The sequence below is a fragment of the Coenobita brevimanus genome, chromosome 61 (genome assembly GCF_032717465.1).
Source record: "Coenobita brevimanus isolate Jiangsu-jjx chromosome 61, ASM3271746v2, whole genome shotgun sequence".
Lineage (NCBI taxonomy): Eukaryota > Metazoa > Arthropoda > Malacostraca > Decapoda > Coenobitidae > Coenobita > Coenobita brevimanus.
The window spans coordinates 12,785,945-12,813,727 of NC_137014.1; the positions used below are offsets into that span (position 1 = coordinate 12,785,945).

Below are 27,783 nucleotides of genomic sequence, written 5' to 3' on the forward strand. Positions count from 1 at the left end.
ATTCCCCGGGACTCTACCTTCCTCCCAGGCCAGTCTGCACATCTTCCACATCCATTCTACTACTATCTAGCCCCCATGTTTCAGCTTTTCACCACAAACTGCATCAATTCCTGGGACTTTCCCCATTATGACTTTCTTCATTGCATCCCCAACTTCCATCCTACTGATTTCTTTGTCTGTTCTCACCTCCCCCTTTCTCCCATCTATGCCCCAGCCACTTATACTCGCATTGCTTTCATTCTTTGTGTTTGACAATTTCTTAAAATGTTCTTTCCATCTGCTTGCTTTTTCTTCTTTCTCTCCTTTTACCCGATTAAGTTCTTGATCACCCTGTCCAACTCTCTTTACCTCATTCCAGAACATTTTCTTACATTCCTCCCACTTTACACTCAGATTCCTTCCAAATTCATCATCCACTCTCTTCTTACCCTTATTAATCTTTTCCCCTCTCTCTTCCTCTCTGCATATAACACTCTCTTCTGTCTCTCAACTTGCTCCATGCCCCTGTTTGTCATCCACTCACTATATGCTTTCATTCTTTGTGCCACAGCCTGTCTCACCTCTTCATTTCTCCGTGTTGTTCCTTGCACACCCGTTCATCTTCTTTTCACCCCATACACCACCATGCATACTGCACAGATTTCTTCTGTGAATATCTTGCACACACCTTCCATGTCCTCCATCTGCTCCAAATCATATTTACCCAATCGCTCCTCTACTTCTCTCTTATATTCTGCCATTTTTCCATCATCTTGCAACCTTTCTGCCCGGCTTGTAAGAACTGCTTCCTCCTGTCGTTCCCTCATCTATTCTTCCATTTCATTTGAACCTTGACTTTCACCACCACCAAGTGGTGGTCGGAAAGTCCACTCCCCCACCCTCTATATGCTCTTGCATCCATTACACACCTTCTCATTCTGTCATCCACACACACATAATCAGTCATTGTCTTCACCATCCACCCATCTCATCATGTGCCATGTATACTAGTAGATAATTTTTTGTCTAAAGAGGGTATTGGCTATCACCAACCCCCTCCCTGCACAAATGTCCACTAGAACACCACCATCCTCATCCACTTCTGGAACCACACCCCACTCACAGACTACTCCAGCCACCTTCACATTCCTTACGTTTCCATTCATATCTCCAGTCAAAAACACGCTCTCATTCCTTTCAAACATTTCCATGGATGCCTCCACATTTGTCTAGAACTCTTCTTTGGACGTGGAGTGGTGGCATCTTCGTTGTTGGTCTACCCCCCAGAGGTTGTCGAAGCAGAAGAGGAGGACAGCATGGGCGCCAAACCACCACAAACACCCGCCGTCCGAGAACCTGGGAGTGGCTTCGGTCACCCGGGCAAATACTACATCACTTAGCACAACACATACAACAACACTGTTTTTTCTACACGGAGAAATGATTCTCCGGTGATCATTTCTCAATGACTTCTTTTAGCCGGGGACATTGAGAGCAGTCCAGGACCCACCAACAAACATATATGTCCAACATGCACAAAACCTATCACATCGAGCCAACAGACAAAGGGTTCAGTTCAGTGAAATTCCTGCAAAAACTGGACCCATTACACCTGCACAACACTTGCATCCAAAAAACATTACACAAACACCTGGATCTGTTCCTTATGCTCCTTCCCCCCACCCATTAACCCCCTCACCAGCCCTACTCCTACTTCCTCCACACCTCCTCAGCCTAACCCACCGATCCTTCCCACACCATCCAATCCTCCTAATCCACCCTAGCCCTTACCTCCATCACAGCCTTCTCCTATCCCTTCCCTTCCACCCACACCACCACCTCCCTCCCTGTGCTGCAGCAGCCAACACACATCACATACACAACATAAACATCCTTCGGTTAAACATAGATGGCATAAATACCAAAAAACAAGAACTCACACAGTTCATCAAACAACAAAACATACACATTGCCATCTTACAAGAAACAAAACTACACAGAACAGAAATAAACACCTACATTTCATCATTTCACCACCAGTCTTTGATTGACACTGCTACTGTGAGTGGAGCAATAGCCAGGATGCAGGTGGGGAGGGCAGCAGGTGTGTCTGGGTTGACTGCTGAAATGTTGAAGGCCTCAGGAGATAAAGGGGTGAAGTTAGTCACTGACCTGATAAACATGATTTGGAGGGGCTAGGTTTACCATGGAAGAGTTGAGAGGTAGGATGGGACAGGAGTGTATTGGTGTTGTGATGAGGAGAGGTAGATTGAGATGGTTTGGGCATGTGGAGAGGATGGAGGGTGCAGAAGGTGAGAAGTGTTATTATTGGGGGTGGGATTGCGGGGGGTTGACCGAGAAAGACGTGGGATGAGGTCATTAAGTGTGACCTCAGGGTTAAGGGACTGAACAGGGAGGCTGCAACAGATTGTGCAGGATGGAGAGCTGCCATTAGGTGACCAAGACCGACGCATGCAAGCATGTTGGAGCCTTAAAAAACGAACGAACGAATGAACGAAGTCAGAAGACCGGTCCTATGGCAGTGGCGGTGGACTCATCACCCTTGTACACAAATCCATCAACTTTTAAGATACCAGTGCACACACACAGTCACCTCTCCCTCCACATGACACCACAACAGAAATACAGTCAATTAAAATACGCACTGGTAACAAATAATATATAACAATCGCCAACACATATATTCTCCCCCAGTCGTCCCCCACAGTACCACACAATTACTCTCCACAAATACACCACATCACTGACATACCCATCATCATCCTGGGTGGTGATTTCAATGCCAAGGTGTCGGCCTGGCATGTCAACAACCCAGACACAGAGGGCTTGTACTACAGTCCCAAAGAGATTATCTTTTCATACTGCATAATCTCCATCAACATACCCATATCCCAAACCAAACCCTCTTCCTCCCATCATCCCTAGACATCACCTTTTCCCCCCCAAACCTCACCCCCATAACATCCAGGAGAGTGGTCAAAACCCATGGATCTGATCACCTCCCAGTCATCAGCACTACCAAAACCAGAATCACCCCAGCTGGCCACAGACATTTTTTTCATTCATTCATTGCCAGACGCCATGTATCCCAAACGGGGTGGCCAAGGGCATAGAGTTAATTGTTTTACAGGGAGGGGCACTAATCCTCCACCAACCCCACTTGACACGTAGGGAGAACATATACACTAATTATAAGAGAGCCAACTGGGAGGCCTTCACAACTGAAACAGAACAACATTTCAAAACATTAAACAGTACATTCATCACAAACATCAACACCGCTGTGCACACTTTAAATACAGTTATACAAAATGCAGACAAAAGACACACCCCTAGAGGCAACAGAAAGAGAGACAACCCCAACTTCACACCAGATATTCAAGGCCTCATCAGTCAGCGGGACACACTACAACACTCCCCAACACCCCATACACAAGATACTGTACAACAAATACAAGAGCTCTACACTCAAATTAATAAATTATCAGAACAGCAAACACTAAACTGGCATAATTATCTCCAAACACTTGACCACAAAACAAACACCAGCATACTCTACAAAACACTAAACAGCATCACACTCTCCAACAGCAGCACTACACAATCACACACTGCCATCACAACAACAGACACCATACCTTCAGACAGACAACAAGCAAACACTCTCATCCATCACTTTTCACATGTCAGCCATCTAAACCCCCATCGCAACGACCGACGTATCATCTGACATGAGAGACAGCTCCCCACAAACCCAGACTTCGCACCTTTCACTTACAACCAGACAAAGCACTTCATTAGCAGCCTTAAGCACTTATCTGTCTGTGGACCAGACAACATAAGGAACATTCACCCTAAACATTGGACCACAAGGCATACAAGCACTCACCAACATATCAAACTACAGCTACTCACACAACATGGCATTATCATTATCTCCAAACCCAACAAAGACCCCACGTTACCTTCCTCACACCGCCCCATCACACTCCTCTGCACCCCCACTAAAGTCACTGAACGACTGGTACTACAACTAGTCACACCTCACACCCCGCTAGCCCCATCACAACATGGCTTTAGGCCACTACACTCCACAAACACTCGTCTTAAAGACCTTACACAGAGAGTTTTTGATGACATGAATTCAGCTAGGCCACCACACACAACACTTCTAGTCATACTAGACATAAGCAAAGCTTTTGATGCCAACCTCCACCACAACCTCACAAACAAAATATTCAACACAAACATGCACAGTAACACAAAAAGATGGCTGGCAAACTACTTAGCAGGCAGATGTGCACATGTAACATTTGCCGGTCTGTCTTTGAACATCAGAAACTTTACAAATGGCATCCCCCAAGGATCTGTTTTGTCCCTGACACTCTTTAACCTATACGTGCACAACATACCCACACCCCACACACCACAGATACACATAGCTGCCTATGCAGATGACATAACACTTACATGTACACACCAAAATGCAAATGCAGGTGCACACATCCTCCAACCCTACCTCAACACACTACATGAATGGTTCACCACAGACAGACTCAAAATAGCCCCAGCCAAATCTACGGTGACCTTTCTCACAAGCTGGACAACAGAACACAGTCACATTCCACACCTCACCATAACCAACACTCCCCTACCACATACACACACACACCCAAAATCCTTGGTGTAACATACAATACATCAATGTCATTTAAGCAACACATCACAAACATTAAAAATAAAATAACACCAAGACTCAATGCCTTGAGATTACTTGCCCATACAACATTTGGACATAACAAAGAAACCACCACCACAGTATACAGACAATATATACATTCAGTAATGAATTATGCAATCACTGCTTGGGCTCCTAACCTCACTGAAACACATTGCAACACTCTACAGACCATACAGAGCTAGGCCCTAAAAATAATCACAGGCTGTACAGCTACTACACCCACAGACCACCTACATCAAGAAACCAAAGTCCTCAAAGTCAAGGATCACCTAGACATGAGAGGCACCCAGTTTCTTGCTGCAGCCTCTACAAACCCACACCACCCACTACACAACATGCCAGCACATCCACACACACCAGAGAAAATCAAAACAACATCCAGCACACGATATCATACATAAATACTGTCATCTCTCCCCCCTCGCCTGCTGCAGACCAGCTTCCAGAGGCATATCCATACTCAAACCACTCGCTGCTCCATTCAATCACTTGAAGACAGCACACAGCTGCATGCACGACCTCCTGATATCCACCTTTCTGAATCCTATCTCCCTCGTGAGAACAGGGTTCACCTGGCCAGGCCGAGATGTGGGCATCATCCATCCCTCTTTAAGTTACCAGAAGAGGCTGGATAACTCGGTCGCTGATGCATGTCCAGGATGCAACACAGCACCCCATACTATTAAGCACATTACGGAAGACTGCATTGCACACAATCACCTACGCCAACAACACAACATACATTCCTTGAGAGCTCTGTGGGAAAGCCCGGTCTCGGCCGTGGCCTTCCTTAGGGACTCGAGGCTGTTCAGCCAGACTGCCTGGGGAACAACTACTACTACTACTCTTCTTTCACTCTGCTTGCATAATCTTGTGTTGGCACATACTGACACACACAGTCTTCCATATTTGTAACCCAACTTTCAGTCATACCCACACAATCCTTAAGCCAACTGATCCATACTCTCTTATATTCTCGCTCCATCTGTTGCACACAACAACACATATTCCTTTTGCCTTCTCATTCTCACCCACTCCCTTGTATATACCCCATCCATTCTCCCCTTCTCTTGCCCTCTCACCTCTCCATGTAGTCTAGGTTATTCCACATACATCCATTTCTGCACCTGGGAGCATTTTCTGTTGGAAAAGTTGGGGGAACAGACTTTCGGTAAACTCGGAAGCACTCGGAGGAGTAATCTCACTTTGTTGGCCAATTACTCAAAAACTATTGGATGTATCGATTTCCTATAAGAACCATGATAAAGAGCAGTAAATTCTATGTAAGTACATGACATAACAATGTTAATATCTATGATAAGAATTCGTTGTTCCGTAGGCGGGAATATTGCATATGCTGTGTGCACATCACGAAAGTGACTTACGGATGTGAGTTCCCAGTCGTTTTTGGCGATTTACTCAAGAACTATGAGGCGTATGGAAACCAAGAGGTGCTCATTAGAAAGCTGGTGAAATTCTGCATAATATTATGCAATAAAAACATAGCATGTGCGAGAAAATTTCCATATTAGAGCTCCTTGATTTTTTTTTTCAAAAATGGCCTTCAGTTTTTGGCTATTTTCTCGAAAACTACAAATCGGATCAACACCAGATTTGTCTCTTTAGAAAGCTGATGAAATTCTCTATCAAAACTTCTAATAACATTTTCCTGTATGATGGAAAACACTCAAATGGTGATGTTGGGATGTGAACGTGACGTAGCAAAATTTTATTCACTGGCGCCTAATGTTGTTTTATTCGTGTTTTCCTGTTTTTTGTGGTGCTTATCAGCTAGAACAAACATCGACGAATAAGATGACATAGGTTTCATGGCAGTATATTGATGTTTGGGTGACGAAAATAAAGAGAGAATACGTATTATTTGCCGCGAGCGGGCAGCCTGGCCGGGCTGCTTCGCAGATAAAGTCATGCTCCGGAAAACTTACTGAAACTTATCGTGTGCGAGAGGGTTAAGTAACTGTAGTTCTGCATTGTATTGCCATACTGTCAGCATGTGTATACTTGGTGTATTTCTACCCTTTCCTGTACTGCCATTTCTCCTTTGGCTGCAAAGATTTAGAGGTGCCAGGCTGCTCTCATACATCACCACTGCTACCCAAAGAACCACTCTTGCTTGCCATTTTGAAACAGGTAAGTTACGACAAAATTGCAAAGAAAATACATGCAACTATATTGCAGTGAAATGCATGTCCATATAGGGTTAGGCTCATACTTTTTCTTATAATTTTCCCTCACTTCTGGCATTTTGGTTCGCATCAAAAATATAATCTTTCCTTGTTTTGGTTGGAGTCTGGCCCTGAGAGCACATGTTATATACGATATTAGGTTAGGTTCATACTTTTTCTTATAATTTTCCTTCACTTCTAGCATTTTGGTTCGCATCAAACATATTATCTTTGCATGTTTTGGTTGGAGTCTGACCCTGAAAGCATCGAAATTCGCGAATTTGCATCAAAAAGTAAGGTAGGCAGACCACTCCAAAATGCATCGAAATTTCTATCTATCTATCTATAGCCCGACGCCCTAATCCCGCAAAGGGTGGCCGCAGACAAAACGCCTCCAAGTCACTCTGTCACCCACCATTTGACTCCCCTCCCCCCAACTCACCCCCCCCTCCCTCATATACCTCTCAACTCCATCCCTCCACCTCATCCTCGGTCTACCCCTCCCTCTCCCTCCCTCCACCTCACCTACATACACCCTCTTAGTCAGTCTTTCATTCTCCATCCTCTCCACATGTCCAAACCACCTCAGTGTATTTCTCCTAATCTTTTCAACCACATCCCCACAACGTTCCTTCACTTCTTCATTCGTCAACCTGTCCCTCCATGTCACTCCACATGCTCCTCTCAAGTAACTCATTTCCACTGCTCTCACTCTTGACTTGTTCCCCTCTTGTAAGGTCCACGCCTCGCTTCCATACGTCAGGGTAGGGATCACAATACCATCATGCAGTGACTTCTTAACTTCCATACTCACCTCCCTATTTCTCATCACTGCTTTCAGTGTGCCAACAACCTTCCTTCCCTGCTGTACCCTTTCACGTACTTCATCCCCCAAAGTTCCATCCTTACTCATCACACTACCCAAGTACTTGAATGCACTCACATTCTCCATATCCTCACCATCCAACCTCACTGCACACTCTGTGACTTCATTCCTCTCAAACACCATAACTTTACTTTTGTTTACATTAACTTTCAGCTTCCTCCTCCTACACACTGTCCCAAATTCATTCACCAAACCTTGCAACTCCCATTCATCTTCACTCTCAACAATACTGTATCATCAGCAAACAGCAACACCGGAAGCTTCCAAATCTCACCCTCATTCATTAAGGCCACCCCCACATCCACTGCCCTACCTTGTACCTCCTTTACGACCCCATCCATATATATATTAAACAGCCAAGGAGACATTACACACCCCTGTTTCAGTCCCACATTGAGATCAAAGAACTCACTCAGCTCACCATCCACTCGCACCGTAGCCCTAGCTCCCTCGTACATACTCTTCACAGCACTCAACAATTTCCCCTCCACTCCATATATTCTTAATACCTTCCACATACCTTTCCTATCTATTCTGTCATAAGCTTTCTCCAAGTCCATGAAGGCAGCGTACACTTTCCTTCCCTTCTCTAGATACTTCTCCACTAAACATCTTAGAACAAATATCTGATCTACACACCCTTTTCCCTTCCTAAATCCCCCTTGTTCTTCTCCAACTAGCTCCTCTGTCATATGCCTAACCCTATCAATGAGTATTCTACCATATATTTTACCAGTCACACTAAGAAGGCAAATACCCCTATGGTTACCACATACTTCTCTCTCCCTTTTCCTTTGTACAGAGGAACAATTATACCTGATTTCCAGTCCTCTGGAACCCTTCCCTCTTCCCAAGCCAATCTACACAACTTCCATATCCACTCCACAACAATCTCACCCCCATACCTAAGCATTTCACCACACACTCCATCAATTCCTGGGGCCTTTCCCAGCTTAATCTTCTTCATCGCTTCCACTACTTCCGACCTACTGATCTCTTCCTCCCTCCTCTCATCTCTTCTTCTCCCAGCCATTCCCCAACCACTTATACTCACACTGCTCTCACTCTCTACATTCAACAAATCCTCAAAGTGCTCCTTCCATCTCCTCAATTTCTCTCTCTTCTCCACCAACAATCTATTATTCCTATCTTTCACTCCCCTACTATTTCCCCTTTCACACTGCCTTACTTTCTTTACCTCCTTCCAAAACAATTTCTTACTCTCCCTCCATTTCACACTCAGATTCCTCCCAAACTCTTCATCCACTTTCTTCTTACTCTCCTTCACCAGTCTCTTAACCTCCCTTCTCCTGCTCACATATACTTCTCTCTTCTCTCTCTCATCTTCTCCCCTACCTCTACTCGCCAACCATTCACCATATGCCTTCTTCTTTTGTTCCACAGCTCGTTTCACCTCATCATTCCACCATGCTGTCCCTTGCACACCCTTGCATCTCCTCCTCACTCCACAAACCGCCTCACACGCTGTGCTTATCTCTTCCGTGAATATCTTACATACGTCTTCCACCCCTTCCATCTGCTCTAGCTCATACCTTCCCAATCTTTCTTCCACTATGCTCTTATACTCTGTCCTCTTCTCACTATCTTGCAATTTCTCCACTCTTCTCACAGGAGCTGCTTCCTCCTGTCTTCCCCTTCGCCTCCTCAACCACTTTCTTTGCAGCTCTACCTTGGCCATCACTAAGTGATGGTCCGAGACTCCATTCCCCCACCCTCTCCACACCCTTGCATCCAACACTTGTCTTCTCATTCGCTCATCCACACACACGTAGTCTATCATTGCCTTTCGTTCAACAAGTTCACCATCCATCCTCCTCATTACTCTCCATGTATACCGGTGGATCATCTTATGATCTAAAGTAGGTGTTGGCTATTGCCAACCCCTTACCAGCACAGATGTCCACCAAAGCACTACCATTCCCATCTACTTCCGCTGGCACACCCCACTGACCAACCACAATCCATCCACTCGTACATTCCCGACTTTGCCATTCATGTCTCCAATCAACAGCACTCTCTCGCTCCTCTCAAACTTGTCCATACATGCTTCTACTCTCGCCCAAAACTCATCTTTCACTCTTGCCACTCGATCCTCTGTTGGAGCATATACACATACAATCGCCCATGCTTGTATACCTACTTTCATCCTCACCCATACAATCCTTGCACCCACTGTTCCATACTCTCTTATATTCTCCTTCCACTTCTTGCTTATCATCAGACATACTCCCTCTCTTGCCCTCTCATTCTCACTGACTCCCGCACATATACCTACACCGTATTCCCATTCTCTCATCCTTTCACCTTTCCATTTAGTTTCAGTCAATCCACATATATCCACTTTTGCATCCTCAAGCACCTGGACAATCTCTCTCTCTTTCACTTCATCATTCACTCCTCTCACATTCCACGTTCCTACTCTCAGAATGTCCTTTGTCCGTTCCTTAGTCATCAACATATGGTCCGTCCGGGTCCGAGGCGCTTTATTTGCTTTTTTAGTTAGTTCTTTTTACGGGGTGGGGCACTAACCCACCACCAACCCTTTTAGTCGCCTCGTATGACAAGCAGGGATACTGGGGGAGTATTCTTGAAACCCCCCTACCCCCAGGGGGGAAATTTGATTCATTGAATTCTAAACTGTTGAAATTTGAGATTTTACTGTATGTATATATATATATACCGGTATATATATACTCGCCCCTAACGTGAGGGTTTGGTTCCAACCGTGATGCGTTCGGCGCAAACCGCGTAAGTTTAACTACTCCTTATTTTGCTCCCTAGACCCCCAAAATGTGGTGTTTTGCTGTTATCTGCCATAGGTAATCAATATGAAGCACTTTCAGTGATTAGAAGGTTTATGTAAAGTTATAACTTACAAATACAGTACTGCACAGCAAAACTTCAGCACACAAATACATAAACACAAGGCAACATTCTGATGCCGAATGGTTTCGGAACAATTCATCGTCAAGTCAGTTCGCCATCACAACAATAACAAGACAATTTGCTGTCATTAATGAAGACAGCTGTGGGTGATGCTAGAATATAATTCAAAGGCAAAATAATTATATTTATAGAATGACGGGTAATCGTTCAGGGTCCGAATTGTCGTGACAGGGAATCGTCCATGTTTTGACGGGGAATTGTCTGGCGGCGATTTGACGACGGAGAATTGTCTTGGAACCCGCCGATCATGGGTAATCATATAAATCAGGTTAATTGGTTACAAGGCTTTATTTAATGCTTTAACTTTATTTAAGTGCTTTAACTTACATAACAGAACAGTAAATGTTTATCTCACAAATACAGTACTGTGGAAAATCAGTGCAGCAAATCTACACTGAACAAGTAAAAAAGGCAATATTCCGACACCTTTCAGGTAAACTGGTTATAAGACTTTATTTTTTGCTTTAATGTTATTTAACAATACTTTAACTCGTACATAAACTTACCAGAACAGTAATGTAAATATTTAACTTACAAATACAGTACTGTGGAAAAGCAGTACAGCAAATCACATGATCACATGATTAAAACAAACCATGCGCGCTGTGCTGAGGTTCGAGAATTTGGCCTTTCAAAGGCCTCTCTTGCGTAAATTCATAGTTTTCGTAATGGTTCTTTTATCTTACGTTGTCTTATACATATCCCAGCACTAACCGCGTATAATTGTGAGCGTGTTTGGTGAGAACGTGTTCAGGGCGAGCTTACTGTATATACATAAACATGTATACACACACACACACACACACACACACACACACACACACACACACACACACACACACACACACACAGTACCTTCATGTCCAAGATGGGTTTGTCCAAGATGGAGACCATAAATAATAATCCAAAATATTGCTGTAATACAGTTGCATATATCCCATATGGAACCAACGGTTCATAACGGCCGAAATCCGAGGAGAATACAGCTATGACGGTCTCACCCGGTCCAACACGGTTCCCATGCCCGGGAGAGTGACGTGGTTGAGATGTTGTCCAATAAAATTTTGGCATCTGTTTGCGTGATGAGCAAGTGGGGCTTGATTTTCTTTCTTACCAGAACATCGTGGGTACACGTACCGCGTGTTGCACTCAGCGTTTGCTCCTAGGTTATTGCCTCTCCTTACGTAACCATCCCAAGGAAACCGTCTGCTAATCCCTTGAAGTGCTGCCATCTACCACAGGATACTAAGCTGGAGATAATTGAGTCATTAAGCTGGATATAAGCTCAGAAACACACACTTTCATGGTGAGGAAATTTGTTTTCGTGCCAAAATAGGTCTAGTTTGATGTTTTTAGTAGCACTTCTCGAAGAGTTTGCGACTATTAATTTTTTCCATTAGATCTTGTGTTGGTCCAAGACATTCTTCGTCGTAGACGGGACCCTCAGGAATATTACTGTCTTGGACATGAGGGTACTGTATATATATGTAAATTCGGATAATGGTTTACTAGAGCCAAAGCCCAGCATCCAGATAATGAACACTTCCAGATACTAAGTGTCTGAATAAATGAGGAACTACTGTATATATATATATATATATATATATATATATATACATATATATATATACAGTAATGCACCAACTTTCGCTACAGCAGGATTCGCGGAATCCACTTCCGCGGCATGCACCAAATATTCCCTAACTTCCACTTTCGCTTGAAAAAAATCGATTTTCGTGCATAAATTTTGGGTTTGGGACAATATTTTGAACTTCCTGCACCGCCCGCCCGCAACCCACCGCCATCTTGAATGACGTCATGTCAACACTCTGTCCACCCATTCCCGCCATTGTGTACGAGCGTGCTAGCTCCATTGTGTTGGATTCTCACGGTTCAATGGCCTCTACTATACCTGGTAGTGTGGGGAAAGGGCCTGGTGGTGTGGGGGGAGAGCCTGGTGGTGTGGGGGGAGGGCCGGGAGGCAGTGGTGGTGATAAAAAGTGGCCGGGACATTCAAAGTCGGGAGGAAAGGCCAAGGCTAAAAGAGAGTATCGTGTTGGAGTGAAGAAACGGCAGTATAATAATGAAATGAAAAGGAAGATAGTTGAGCACATGGACAAGGGCGCAAAAAACAGTGAAATCTGCCGTATATTTAACATCCCAGAATCGACAGTGCGTAGTATGAGGAAACAGCATGGTGGTAGCGAGGCAGCAAGAGGTGGCGCCAATACGTCTGGTGTGGCTAAATAAGCCCGCCACGCGCCTCGGATACTTACCCCCAACATCCATTAAACACCTCAACCTGGTCTCTGTGGTATGTTTCTCCTCATATAATGTGTACTGTACAGTTTTTATTGTTTGTATCTCGCAATGCAATGTACAATAGTGATCTGATGTGCTGTATTGCAAGTGAAAATTAAAATCTGATGTTACTTTAGGATAACCGGGAACCAATTAGCCTTTTTGCCATAAAGACAATGCCCCAATTTTCGCTAATTCTACTTTCGCGCATTATTTTTGGACCCAATTAGGCGCGAAAATTGGTGCCCCACTGTATTTGTATGTGTGTATGTATATATGTATATATAGTTATATATCTATCTATCCATATACCCAGGCAACTTCCCCCAAAGAAGGAGGCTAGCTGAGACAGGACAACACACTCCCAGTTCACTCATCCACACCACAAATTTATTCGTATCTTAGCCCCAATGGGAGAAGGGACAGATCCTCATCACGCTACACTGCACGAGGGTCAACTGCGCAGTGCAGTCAACAACCTCCGCAGCAAGGCCCTACAATAGAGCTGGTTTACCTCTGCCACATCACATTGGGGAACATGGAATGTAAGGGGAGCGAATGATGAGGTGAAAGAGAGAGAGATTGTCCAGGTGCTTGAGGGTGCGAAAGTTGCTGTATGCGGAATAACTGAAACTAAAAGGAGAGGTGAGACATGAGAGAATGGGAGTATGGATGGGGTATATGTGCAGGAGTAGGTGAGAATGAGAGGGCAAAAGAAGGAGTATGTATAGTTGTGAGTAAAAGATGGAAGAAGAGCATAAGAGAGTATGGATCAATTGGGTCAAGGATTGTGTGGGTAAGATTGAAAATTGAAATACAAATGTGGGTGATTGTGTGTGTGTATGTGCCAACGCAAGATCGTGCAAGCAGAGTGAGAGAAGAGTTCTGGACAAATATGGAAGTGTGCATGGAAAAGTTTGGAAGGAATGAGAGAGTGTTTTTGATCGGTGATATGAATGGTAAAGTAGGGAATGTGAAGGTGGATGGAATAGTTGGTGAGTGGGGTGTGTCTGCTGAGATAGATGAGAATGGGAGTGCGATAGTGGACATTTGTGCTGGGAGGGGGTTGGTGATAGCCAATACCCTCTTCAGGCACAAAATGATCCACAGGTATACATGGCGAGTGATGAGAAGGGTGGGTGGTGAACTGAATGAAAGGAAGGCAATGATTGATTATGTGTGTGTGGATGAAAGGATGCGAAAATGTGTAATGGATGCAAGAGCTTTTAGAGGTTGAGGGAGTGGACTTTCTGACCACTACTTGGTGGTTGCCAGAATCAAGATCCAATTAAGATGGAGAAATAGAAGATGGGAAGGACGGGAAGAAGGAGTATTTGTAAGGAGAGTGGAAAGGTTACAAGAGGATGAGAAAAAGGCAGAGTATAAGAGAGAAGTGGAGGAACGATTGGGCAAATATGAATTGGAGCAGATGGGGGATGTGGAAGGTGTGTGCAGGATATTCACAGAAGAAATATGTGCAGCGTGTGATGTGGTGTGTGGGGTGAAGAGAAGACGGAGAGGTGTGCAAGGAACAGTGTGATGGAATGAAGAGGTGAGACAGGCTGTGGCACAAAAGAAGAAAGCATACAATGAGTGGATGAGAAATAGGGATGTGGAAGAAGTTGAGAGGCGGAAGAGAGAGTTATATGTAGAAAGAAAAAGACAGGTGAAAAGGTTGGTAAGAGAGAGTAAAAAGAGAGCAGATGAGGAATTTGGAAGGAACTTGAATGTAAAGTGGAGGGACTGTAAGAAAATGTTCTGGAAAGAGGTGAAAAGAGTAAGACAGAGTGGAAGTGAAGTTAGCAGGGGAGTGAAAGATAATAATGGTAGATTACTAGTGGAGAAGGGAGAAAAAGTGATCAGATGGAGAGAACACTTTAAAGAATTGTCGAACATAGAGGATGGAAGTGATGCGAGTATAAGTGGCTGGGGAATAGCTGGGAGGAGGAGGGAGGTGAGACGACAGGAAGAAATCAGTAGGATAGGAGTTGTGGAAGCAGTGAAGAAAGTTAAATTGGGGAAAGCCCCAGGAATTGATGGAGTGTGTGGTGAAATGCTGAAGCATAGGGGAGAGATAGTAGTAGAATGGATGTGGAAAATGTGCAGATTGGCTTGGGAGGAAAGTAGAGTCCCAGAGGATTGGAAGTCAGGTATAATTATTCCCTTGTACAAAAGAAAAGGGGAAAAAGAAGTGTATGGTAATCATAGGAGCATTTGTCTTCTTCGTATAACAGGAAAAGTGTATGGTAGGATACTTATTGACAGAGTTAGGGACATAACAGAGGAATTAGTTGGAGAAGAACAGGGAGGCTTTAGGAAAAGAAGATGTTGTGTAGATCAGATATTCATTTTTAGCTCTTTAGTGGAAAAGTTTCAAGAGAAAGGAGAGAAGTGGTATGCGGCTTTCATGGATTTGGAGAAAGCATATGACAGGGTGGATAGACAAGGATTGTGGAAAGTATTAAGAATATATGAAGTAGATGGGAAGTTGTTGAATGCTGTGAAGAGTACGTATGATGGTGCTAAGGCTGCAGTGCGTGTGGATGGTGAACTGAGTGAATTTTTCTCTTTGAAGGTTGGGTTGAAACAGGGATGTGTCATGTCTCCATGGTTGTTCAGTCTGTACATGGATGGGGTAATAAAAGAGGTACAAGGTAGGGTAGTGGATGTTGGAGTGGCACTGGTGAGAGAGGGTTGTGTTTGGTAAGTCCCTGTACTGTTGTTTGCAGATGATACTGTGTTGTTGAGTGAAGACGAAGGAGAGCTGCAAGGCTTGGTGGATGAGTTTGGGAGAGAGTGTAAGAAATGGAATCTAAAGGTGAATGTTGGGAAGAGTAAAGTGATGGACTTTGAGAGAGGTGAAGTCAGCGAATGTACAGCGAGGTTGGATGGTGAGGAATTGAAAAATGTGAGTACGTTTAAGTACTTGGGTAGTGTGATGAGTAAGGATGGAGGTTTGGAGGGTGAAGTGCTTGAAAGGGTACAGCAGGGAAGAAAGGTTGCTGGTTCCTTGAAAGCAGTGATAAGAAGCAGGGAAGTGAGCATGGAAGTGAAAAAGTTACTACTGTACATGACAGTATTATGATACCAACTCTAACGTATAGAAGTGAAGCTTGGACGTTGCTGGAAGGACACAAGTCAAGAGTGAGAGCAGTGGAAATGAGTTATTTAAGAGGAGCCTGTGGAGTCACATCGAGAGACAGGCTGACAAATAAGGATATAAAGGAGCGTTGTGGTGTGGATGTGAATGTGATAAGAAGCATTAGGAGGAATACACTTCAGGTGGTTTGGCCATGTGGAGAGAATGGAGGGTGAAAGACTGACGAAGAGAGTGTATGTGAGTGAGGTGGAGGGGGGTAGAGGGAGGGGGAGGCTGAGGATGAGATGGAGGGATGGGGTGGAGAGGTATATGAGAGAGGGGGGTGTGAGTTGGGAGGGGGGCAGTGAAATGGCAGGGTACAGGGCGACGTGGAAGCGATTTGTTTGTGGCCACCTCGAATGGGATTGAGGCGTTTGGCAATAGATAGATAGACATCACATTGGACCCATGCCTTTACCTGCACCTGACCTAATCAGCTGATTAGACCAAATGTGGGAGAATATCCTCTCGGGGCCGCATCACCATTTATTCATTCACAATTTCTCTCCGGTTATCCCTGTCATCCGCAGCCACTCTTCCTTGCTCTTCAGACATCCCTCTCGCATCTAACGCTCTCTTCAAGCTGTCCATCCATTCAGTTTGTGGTCTTCCTCTCAGCCTTACACCTTTCACATCCAATCCAGTTATCTTTTTCACCAGTTGCTCTTCATCCATTCTCTCCATATGCCCAAACCATCACAACACTCTTTGCTAAGCTCGATCAGCCATCTCTCGTATAACTCCAGTTTTCCTTCGCACCGCGTCATTTCTCACTCCATCCATACACGTCACTCCACACATGCTCCTCAGACACCTCATCTCTGTTACATTCAAACTCCTCCTCTCTGCTACACCCATATTCCATATTTCAGCCCTGTATAAAGCAGTCAGTACCACTACATCCTCATATAATTATCTCATTACATCCATTCAGAGAGAACAACATCTAAACCTTTTTTTCATTCTTCCCAGCACCTTTCATAGTTCATTCATTCTAAACTTCACCTTTACATTTATTCTTTCATTCACAGCAACATGTGACCCTTAATTCATAAAACACTCTACCGCATCAAGCAACTCATCATTCAAAACTACATTCATCCTCCTACCATCTACCAACCTTGCACACTTCGTCACTTTACCCTTATTTTTATTTACAATACTCTCAATTTCCTCCATTCACACACCCTTCCAGACTCCTCTACCGACTGTCTCAATCTCTCCTCCGAATCAGCCACGAGTGTAGTATCATTCACAAACAGCAACTGATTCAGATTCCACTCAGCCATCAGCATTCACCAGACTTGAACCTCCACCTGACACTCGCATTCACCTCCCTTACAACACCATCCATATAAATATTAAACTACTAGTGCGGCATTACACATCCCTGCCGTAGCCCCACTCTCACAGGAAACCAATCACTCGCAGTATTTCTCACTCTTACACACACTACTATTTACATAAAATTTTTTAAATCGTTTTAATAACCTACCACATAGTTCATACAATCTCAAATCAGTCCACAAAGGCTCCCAATCATTTCTATCGTACGCTTTCTCTAAATCCATGAATGCCCAAAACACATCCTCATCATTTGCCAAATACTTTTCACATACCTGTCTCACAGCAAACACCTAATCCATTCATCCCCTCCCTCTCCTAAAACCACATTGCTCATCACCAATCACTCATTCTGTACCCTATCTAACTCTCTTAATCAACACTACCATACACCTTACCTACAACACTCAATATACTTATACCCCCAAAATTAGCACATTCATACTTATCACCCATACCTTGATACAGCAGAACCACACATGCACTTGCCCAATTAATTGACATCATACCTCTCACAAAACACACATTCAACAATCCTACTAACCACTCAACAGTAGTCGCTCCTTCACCTTTCAAACATTCCACAGCACACCCATCCATACCTGCAGCTTTCCCTGTTTTTATCTCTTTTACTGCCTCCTGCACTTCATTGTAATCAAAGAATCATTCAACTCTCCCAACACATTTATTCCTTGCACTTTTCCACGTGCCACTGTCTGAGCCTCCATTTCGTCCTCTACATTTAACAAACTTTCAAAATACTCTGCCTGTCCCTTCTTTACTGCATTTAACATCTTTGCATCCTCTGCTTTTACTCGCTTTTCCTTCCCAGACTCTCCCTTTCGCACCCTCTTCACCTCCTTCCAAAACATTTTCTTATTAATTTGAAAATTCTCAGTCAGCCACCTACCCCACCTCTCTCTCTCTCTCTCTCTCTCTCTCTATACACACACACACACACACACACACACACACACACACACACATACAGTATATGTATACAGTACATCCCCCTAGTACACGAAATCATAGTACGCAAAACCCTTAGTGCATGAGGACCTGTTTTTAATATTTTCCTAACCACAGTACGTGAGTCACACCCACATGATGTGAGGCGGCAGGAAAAAACCCAAAGCCGGTGTTTTCCGGTGTGAACCCCGAGAACGACACCTGCCTCTCCACTATGCGCTACGCTCCACCCATGTTGTGCCTAGAATTAGGCGAATCCTGTGTGCCCTGAATAGGTTCAAGGAGAAATTCGAGAGCATGGAACTGCCAGCAACGAATGGAAGAGGATTCACATGAATAACAGTTATTTCATGAATGGCAAGTTGTTATACTACAAATATGTCCATAACAAGATGAGGAATGAAACAGACAAACAAGAAGAGGTGAAGGAAATTGCCAAATATGTGAGCAGTAGCAAGGAGGGGATGGAGGATCCTCCCCTCGCCACCTCCCCTGACTCGTCGGCTGCCGTCCCCTCCACCTCCACTGCCCCATTTGAATCACCAGCTGCCTCCCCCTCCACCTCAACAGCCCCACCTGACTCACCTGCTCCACCTGGAATACCTACAACCCCGACCATAATTACTCTTGCTGTATTCTGGAAGAAATATAACATTCGACATGCTGTAAATTTCTTCGTCAAAGCCAGGAATAATATGACATTGGCAACAGTTGAACAGGCGTGGTCAGCACTCCTGCCACAACTCCTGTTGAGATGGAGAGAGAGCAGCCATCAGTTTAAATGATTAATGATTGGACTTGTAAAACAGATTTTAAGAATATGCCAGAAACAATATCACGACTGAGAGAATGCCCGCCATCAGTCACTCTTCACTCGCTTTCTTTCACAATGCTGGCCAGCTGAGGAAGAACAACAGAGAGGGATTGAGTAGGTGATGACATTGATGACACTGGGGACTTCCCAAAGATTTTGACTTTGTGGGGTTTGTTGATTAGTTGACGGAAGTAGGTGACCCTGGCACGAGGGGTCAAGGGGTACGCTGCAGTAGCCTTCATGCACAGGCCTTGGGACAATCATTATACCAAACACCTTAGTAACTCATTTAAGGTGAGTTTTATATTACTTATGACAATTTAACCCGCCGCGTGCCAGTGCCATTTTAAAACGGTCTTACATAATTCGACGGCCAGTGCCAGTGCCGTTTTAAAACAGTTTAAAATAAACAACTTCACTGTGCCTGCATTTTTCAAGATTCGAGGGTAAAAATTGGCAGGCATGTAAGGTAACTGATCCTCTGCCATCCCCCAGGCTGACAAGGCCATACACTCACACGCTTCCCTCCTCACGCTCGCTCTGCCTCACTTTGCCTGTGTGCCTCACCCAGTGCTGTACATACTGAAGGCATTTTGTAAATATTTTCATGTAAGTGTAAGAGAGGATGGAGGGTGAAAGACCATTGATGAGAGTGTATGTGAGTGAGGTGGAGGGGGGAAGAGGGAGGAGGAGGCCGAGGATGAGATGGAGGGATGGAGTGGAGAGGTATATGAGAGAGGGGGATGAGTTGGGAGTAGGGGAGTGAAATGACGGGGGACAGGGCGACGTGGAGGCGATTTGTTTGTGGCCACTCCAAATGGGATTGAGGCGTCTGGCAATAGATAGATAGATAGTAAGTTGTAAATATTTTCTTGTAAGTGTAAGGACTATATAGTGAAGTCAAGTTGTAAATACCTTCTTGTAAGTGCCAGGACTGTACGTAATGAAGTTAGGTTGTACCTGTCTTCAAGTAAGTGTAAGATAATGCATTAGAAAGACACGCAAATGTGATGGATGCTGAAGTAATAAGTAATCAGAAAAGTGTACTGAACATTGTTATACCTTCCCAGCATAAATACCTGAGTATACCTTACATAGAAAACGGCTTTCTCACGTACATGGTGAGCATGAGAGCGGCTATACCTGTACACGAGTATGCAGGACTCAATAAAACTCATTTCTGAGCCTCGGTGAGCATTTTAATGGCGAAATTCATTGTTTCCACATCATAATCTATTAGATCAGTAAAGCCTGATTTATGAAATTCAAATCCTTAAACTGTTCCCGGCTGGGGCAGGGAACAGTTTAAGGATTTGAATTTCATAAATCAGGCTTTACTGATCTACCAGAAGACCCGCCGACATGTCGTAAAAATACCCCCGCTAATACCAATACACCAGTCCTGTATGAGACAGCCCTAGCATGTATTCAATATGGACGGTGGGTGTTAGCGCTGAAGTGGTGACATGTAGAGGTGTATGGTATGTAGGAGGACTGCTGGGCCTTGATAGCAGGCTGTGAAGCCTATGCCCAGAGTCGGACACATAAAAAAAAAAAAAAAAAAAAAAAAAAAATTTTAGCAAAAAAAAAAAAAAAAGGGCAGCGGTGGGGTGACCCATAGGGCTAAAAATAGCTGGCACGTGGCAGGTTAACAACTAATCTTATTATTTCAGAAAAGAAAAAGTAGTGATAGGAGGGATGCAAATGGGAAAAATGGGTAAAAGTCGTGGGGTGGCGGCACCAATAAACCCATAATACATGTACGTTATTTTAATGTTACACAAATAATGTTTTTGCTAATAACGGCATGTTTCTGGCACCAGTTAGTTGTTATTGGCGATATGTTACTGTATTTCAGTTAAATCTTAACCCTCTCAGGCACAGTCACACGATTTGCATTCCATGTGGTTTGTTACAAAGAAGCAGTCATGCGAATCGCGTTCCTAGGCACAAAAAATTTGCCAAAAATTAAATTTCTGTCCAATTTGCGTCAAATTTTGATGCGTTATAGCGAGTGCGTCGCTTTCCCCTGGTAAGGCATTGGCAACACTGAGCCTCTTCATGGGGCCCAGCACGTAACGATAAACCTCAGTCTCTTCCAAGCAGCCAGGCAGTAGGTTGCTTCGCGTGTCCTGTCCCTTTAATCTATCCATCTATCTAGTGCCAGACGTCATCGTTAGGCTTAGAGGCAATACGCGTGTTCATGTAGCAGGGTTTCACCTCTCACCCTCCCCTTGGCCCTATGGCGTGAGTACAAATACGTATATAATGAAGCCAATGCCTAAACTGTATTTTGTTTGAAAGATATTGTGGCTGGCATGGTGAAATTATGGAACTAGTTAGCGTTATGGACGCCATAAACCATAGTGTGGAATGGGGCAGGCATCATGTACGCTTCATAGTCGGGAAGGGATAATCAGAGGTGTTTAGGGATGGAATTATTGTGATTCTGATAGTGAAAATGCGTATGGAATTGTGTGAAATATATGTCAAACATGCTGTGAGTGTTTGTGAAGGAGTGTGGTGTGTGCCAATACAATAGCGTTATATCGTACTCTCCCGGTGAAGGATGCTGCATCACAGTCACATTGAACTGTAGTGAGGAAGGGAATAATTGCGGAGGCTGGGGTGGAATCATTGTGGTAGTCATGTATTTGTGTATGATATAGTGCGAAGTGTAAGTGAAATGTGCCACGTATCCTCGTGACGGCATAAGTTATGGTGTGTAGCGTAGGTTAGCAATACCTTAGCTTCAGGTGTCCTCAGGAGATAGGGACACCTAGGAACGACAGACGTCATTGAACAGATACTGTACCTTGGTCTGACATTTAGTGTGAACTTATACTTTATGTAAAATATACGTGAACTGTGCCGCGAGTGTTCGTTTAGGTGCGTAGCGTAGGTGAGTGATACTTTAGTGTCTGGTGTGCTGGGAAAGGTAACGATGCCAAGGAACAACGGACGTCATTGAACAGGTACTGTACCTTGGTCTGACATTCAGTGATAACTTATCCATCCATCCATCCATTGCCAGATGCCATGTATCCCAAACGGGGTGGCCAAGGGCTTAGAGTTAATTGTTTTACAGGGAGGGGCACTAATCCTCCACCAACCCCACTTGACACGTAGGGATGCCAACAGCATCTGGTGTTCCCAGGTGGTCACCCATCCAAGTACTAACCAGACCCAATGTTGCCTAACTTCGCTGATCGGATGGGAAGCGGTGTACTCAACGTGGAACTTATACTTTATGTAAAATATACGTGAACTGTGTCGCGAGTGTTGGTTTAGGTGCATAGTGCAGGTGAGCGATACTTTAGCGGCAGGTGTGCTGGGAACCATGATAAAGAGCAGTAAAGTCTATGCATGTACAAGACATAATAATGTAATATCTGTGATAAGAAATCATTGTTACGTAGGCGGAAATATAGTGAATGCTGTGCGAGCATCACGAAAGTGACGCACGGATGTGAGTTCCTAGTCGTTTTTGGTGATTTACTCGAAAACTATGAGACGTATCGAAACCATTTTTGCTCAATAGAAAGCTCTTGAAATTCTGCCTAATATTATGCAATAAAAACATAAGGTGTGTGAGAAAAGTTCTGAATGAGAGCTCATTGAATTTTTTTTTTTAATGGCTTTCAGTTTTTGGCTATTTTCTCGAAAACTACAAATCGTATCACAACCAGATTTGTCTCTTTAGAAAGCTGATGATATTCTCTATCAAATCTTCAAATAACATTTTCCTGTATGATGGAAAGCATTCAAATGGTGATGTTGGGAAGTGAAATTGACATAGCGAAATGTTTATTCACGGCCGCCTAATGTTATTTTATTTGTGTTTTCCTGTTTTGTTGTGGTGCTTATCAACTAGAACAAACATCGACGAATAAGATGATATAGGTTTCATGGCAGTACAGTAATCACTTCAATATCCGACGTAATAGAGCCATAGGCAGGTCCGGATACTGGTCCTGTCCTGATATTGGGCCCCAGCTTATGGACTTGTACTTATGGACACTAACTCAGAGAAACACCTATACAACTCCCTCTGGACATGCATAGCACCTATTTAAGACCCAAATCACACCAATAAGACACATAAATGACTGAAATAAATGCAAAAGAAGCATAAAATGAGAGTTTAGAAGTAGGTTCATACAATATTAAACATTCTGGTGACCGGCTCCTGGACTGGTACTTATGGACCCTAACCTAGCCTAACTTAGAAAAACACCTTCCTACTGCACATGCATAGCTCCTAACACCCTATTCACACCAGTAAAGGACATTAAAGAGTGAAATGAGGTGTTTGAGGTAAGTATAGTATGGAAAAAAGTACAGTATGAAACATTCTGCCTACTTACAGCAAGTCCATGGCCACCTCGATGAATAACCGCCTCCTCTCGGACTCTGACAGTAAGAAGGATTTCCTGAAGGACTTCCAGTACACTGTTCATGAAGTCTTGCACTGAACATAGTCAATCGCACACAGAAGTCCGTTCTCTTCACAGTGCGCACTCTTGTCTAACTAATGCTCCATTGTAACTTACTACAGTAGGTGTTGCACTCTGCACTTTAACTTTTCCCATTCTTCTAATAATTTTCTAAAGCAAAAACAAACAAGTCTATTTACGTTAAATTTTGTTCCAAATTAGTCTTTTCACTCACAACTGTAAATCATTAACACAACACACTGTTTTTTTCACTGCACAACACTGTAAATTCCCGTGTGGTCTAGTGGAGAAGTCCTTGCTGTTTATTCACTGTCAGAGTCCGAGAGTATCACTGGCAGGTGACCTAGGGGTGCGTCGCTGGGTCGTGGTGATGGCGAACCCACTGCAGACGACTCTGAAGACAGACGCAAACTCACGTCGAGCTGTGACTCCACTGTAGCTTATGTGCTAGGCTGTGGCTCGGAGCATGAGGGCCTGTCTTGGGGAGGCAGCGGAGTGGAGCCAGGGCTGGGCACAGTGGGGGTCACGGGCCTGAAGAAACTGTCAGTGGTTGATTGACGCAATAACCGACGATTCTGACGATTGATGAGGCGCTGCCTGAAAGCACGCACTTCCTCCACGAGTCCCAAGGGCCCCATCTCCCTGTTGCAGTCCGGGTGTTCCAGGTAGTCTAGGACGAACTCTAGGTGTTCCCGGAGTGCGCTCAGCTTGGGGATGGCTGGAGTAGTGTCCTGCTGAGAGGAGTCCGCATCATCGTCACCTTCCTTGTCGGAATCTTCAAGCTCGGTACTGACACCTGCAACTGAAGACGCGATCTCGATATCAGACAATGTCTGATACCCAGGATCGCCCTCGTCGTCATCCAACCACTCACGAACATCGTCCACATCAACATCGTCGCCGTGCGTACATAGCTGTGCATGGAAATCATCCACGTCAAACCCTAGAAAATCGTACTCCACATCCATTCCGAGAAGCAGACGAGACCAACCATTTTCCAGAGTCTTCACAGGGACTTCCATCCATGCACTAGCCCAGTTGTACAGTGCAGACTTGATGTTATAGCGGCGAAAGTTTTCCAAAGTCCGCTGGCCTCGTGTGTCCCGTCCCTCCCTGCGCTCGTCCTTGTCCTCGAGAACAACCATCACCTCGTCCAGGAACCTCCGTCGGTATAGGCGCTTTGTTGCCACGATCACTCCTTGGTCCATTGGTTGGATGAGAGCAGTCGTATTAGGTGGCAGAAACATGCACCTAATCCGGCCATTCTCAGCCACCAAGTCCTTGTCGCACGAGTGGGCAGGTGCATTGTCGAGGAGAAGGAGGGCCTTTACCTGGTCATGCGGGATTCCCAGTGTCTTCGTCTGGTAATTGGTGACCTCCTTGACGAAGTGGCAGTGGAACCAGTCTTTGAAGATCTGGGCTGTAAACCATGCCTTCAAAGAATGGTACCTGACGACAGGAAGGACATCCATCACCCTACAAAGACACCGAGGCTGCTTTGCACGGCCAACAACAACAGGCTTAAGCCGGTGCATGCCATTAGCATTGGCACAACACAAAGCAGATATCCGTTCCTTGGAGAGCTTGCAGCCAGGTACACGCTTCTCTGTCTCGGCTAGAGTGTTCGTTGGCAAAGAGTGATAGAATAGACCAGTTTCGTCTGTGTTGTAGACTTGACCGAGATAGAGGCCCTCCCTGTCGATCAAGCCCTTCACCTTGTGCTGAAACTCGTCAACTCCATCCTCGTTAGCGTCCAAAGCTTCGCCATGAGCTTTACGGTTGGTAAGGCCATGCCGTAACTTGAACGCAAAGAGCCAACCCTCGGATGCCTTGAAGTCTAGGGCATCATGAAGCCTGGCAAACTTCTCAGCAGCAGCCTTCAGCTCCGTTCCACATACCATCACACCAGCAACACGTTGCTGTCGATACCAAATCAACGTGGAGCGGTCGATTTCAGCAAACTTGAGAGTAAACATCACCTTCCTCTCCATGTTGCGTTTGCTTCTCGACGAGAAGTCATCCGTGTACTGCATGAGTTTGTCTCGGGATCTCTTAATATCGAACAAAGTAGATCGGGCCAGGTTGAACTCGCGGAGGATGCGGGAAGAAGACCACCTCGCATCTACTTTTTCCACCATCTCCCGTTTCTTCTTTGGAGTCAACACCACTCTCTTCCTCTTCTCAGGTGGTGGGGCCATCATCACACACACTAAGAGGAGGCCCGAGAGCAGCAGGAGTGCCTGCAGCAGGTAAGGCACCACCACAAAAGCGAGCACGTGGGCAGCCACAACGACAAGTGTGCACTCGCGGCGAGAGACAGGCGGAAAGTGGGGAGGATGCAGCGGCGCTCTATCGGACGTCGGAGGAATGACGCACCACAACAATGCTCTCCCGTGTCGCGCACGGCAAGTTCGAATTACTGGCTTTTTTTTTTTTTTTTTTTTTGCGGTTTTCAGATCATTTTGGGAATGTTGGATCCCAGGACGATTATGTCCGGTTAGTGGGGATGTTCTGATATTGGGCATTCGGATATTAGAGGGATTACTGTATATTGATGTTTGGGTGGCGAAAATAAGGCAAGAATACGTGATATTTGCTGTGCGTGGGCAGCGAGGCCGGGTGGCCTCGCGGAAAAAATCGTGCGCTGGAAAACTTACCGAAATTTATCGTGCACGAGAGGGTTAAGTACTGTATTGTATTCGTCTTAGATATTTTCCCTCAGATGGGTCAAAAAGGCCACTGATGGGGGGGGGGGGTGCCGCCCATATGTTAATTTTCCCATTAGTTTATGTAGTCCTAGTACGCAAGCATGTCTGCCGCCCATATAGGCGTGTACTTGGGGGATGTACTGTATATGTATATAGAGATATATATACTATATATATATATATATATATATATATGTTATATATAGCAAAACCTCACTATAACGGACTAATTGGGGCCCAAACCATTCCGAGAAATGCGAAATTCCGATAAAAGTGACATCCGGACTTCCCCCTGCTAATCCAAACTTTTTTTGATATATCAGACATTAGTCCTGATCGCATGAACAGTTTTTAAACTGTCTTGACTACCATTGTGGTACTGTACTGTGTTATAACTTTATTACATTAAACAAATGGCATAATATATATAATAATACTGTACTGTACACTGATAAACATGTTTTTTATTTACCTTCTTGTGGTGAACATAACAGAAGTGGTCAGGCAGTCCGGACTGCTTCTGGCTTTATCAGACTTTTTCCGATAAATTGGAATTTAGTCCGGTAGCTCCTCGAGTCCGATAAAAGTGAATTCCGGTCTTCTGAAGTCCGTTATATCGAGGTTTTACTGTATATACATATATATATATATATATATATATATATATATAGATAGGTATATGTATACTGTATATATATATATATATATATATAAATATATATGTGTGTGTGTGTGTGTGTGTGTGTGTATAGTGCTCGTCAGAAGTATCGAGTGCCCTGCGTCCCTCCTACAAAACAAACCTTTCAGCATCGAAAAAACATATAAATAATACATTTTATTTACCTTTAATGCATGGTAGGGTATCCTTTACGCTTCTTCACGGACCTGAGATGTCGTGGAAGTGAAAGGGCGAGGTTCCTGAGGTCCTGGAGTGGTATTTTGTCCCAGGAGTCACGAATGGCTGCTTCCAGCTTAGGCAGAGAACTCACGTCCTTCCCTTGGAGATTCTTCTTTGCGAGGTACCAGAGGTTTTCTATCAGGTTGAGGTCTGGGCTATTGCCTGGCCAGTCTTTCATGAATGATACCTGGCAGTCACAAAGCCAATTGGTGACCGATTTGGCTTTATGAGCAGATGCACTGTCCTGCTGAAACACTTGTGCACCTGTGAGCTCGAAGGATTCAGGTAAATGATCACAAAGAAGCTCCAGATAAACGTCTTGATTCACTCTGCAGTTCATGGGAAGCACAACAAGCTTCCCCAAACCTTTACC

General features: G+C 44.5%; 1 protein-coding gene and 1 pseudogene across 1 annotated transcript in view; one reads left to right on the forward strand and one right to left on the reverse strand.

Moving 5' to 3' along the window:
• The window catches only part of Plekhm1 (Pleckstrin homology and RUN domain containing M1), a 218,215-nt gene that overhangs the window by 60,367 nt on the left and 130,065 nt on the right, over positions 1-27,783 (forward strand). The window lies entirely within an intron of this gene.
• LOC145403855 (5S ribosomal RNA) lies at positions 22,480-22,598 on the reverse strand (annotated as a pseudogene).